This window comes from Lissotriton helveticus, chromosome 6 (genome assembly GCF_964261635.1).
Source record: "Lissotriton helveticus chromosome 6, aLisHel1.1, whole genome shotgun sequence".
Taxonomy (NCBI): Eukaryota; Metazoa; Chordata; class Amphibia; order Caudata; family Salamandridae; genus Lissotriton; species Lissotriton helveticus.
Window position 1 is genome coordinate 364,990,533 of NC_136067.1, and position 965 is coordinate 364,991,497.

At 39.6% G+C, this 965-nt stretch overlaps 1 pseudogene; it reads right to left on the bottom strand.

Moving 5' to 3' along the window:
• Positions 1-441: 441 nt before the first annotated feature.
• LOC144764448 (U2 spliceosomal RNA) lies at positions 442-619 on the bottom strand (annotated as a pseudogene).
• Between the last annotated feature and the right edge of the window lie 346 nt (positions 620-965).

Consider the following 965-nt stretch of genomic DNA (forward strand, 5'->3'; position numbering starts at 1 on the left):
TCCCTTCCTCCCTCCCTCCTCCCTCCTCCCTCCTCCCTCCTCCCTCCTCCCTCCCACTGACTTGCTGGGAACCTTCTTCCATTCGTTCCCCAGTGAAATGGATCCAAAACCAATGGAAGTCTGCTGCTGGAAAACCAATCTTTTTCCGACGTTTGTCTCTTTTCAAAGTGCAGCGTCTGGATGGAGAAGGCGAAAAAAAATAAGAAATAATTTTTACATTTTTTTTTTAAACGCGAAAAACAAACAAATAAATAATAACGCACGGCCCGGGTGCCGCAAAGTGGCAAATAAGTCAAACGAATACATAAATAAGGCAAGACACAGTGACCAGTTTGCTTTTACTCACACGCAAACACAATAGCGCCGCTTTACAAGGTTTGGTAGTGAAGCGCTACTTTAGTTTTCTCGTCTATTTTTCAACAGCATTGTTTTCCCTGGGTGGGGAAGTGCACCATTCCTGGAGGTACTGCAATACCAGGTTGATGCGTGGAGTGGACAGAGCAAGCTCCTATTCCAAAAATCTATTTAATATATTGTCCCCAGATAGAGGACGTATCAGATATTAAACTGATAAGAACAGATTATTTTTTTGTTTCAAAAACCTTTATTGAATAGATAAAGGCACAGATACAGATATATACAGTTTGTTTAAAAGACCAAGGTTACATCAAGTGGTCTATAAGTGATACATACAGATATGATGAAAAAATCTGGATGAAGATACAGACATATAATTTTGAAAAAGACCAAGGTTACATTAAGTGGTCTATAGGAAAAACATGTAGAAATGAGGATGAAAAACGTATACTAGAGGCAAACACATTTGGTGCGTTTTTGTAAATGCCAATCCTGTTACAGCCCGGTGGCAAGGCAGTCAAAAAAATAAATGTATAAACAAGTTATTTAATCATAACTGTCCAGTTGCCTAGGTGACCCAACCCTTCCAGTTCTTAATTTGCCACAAG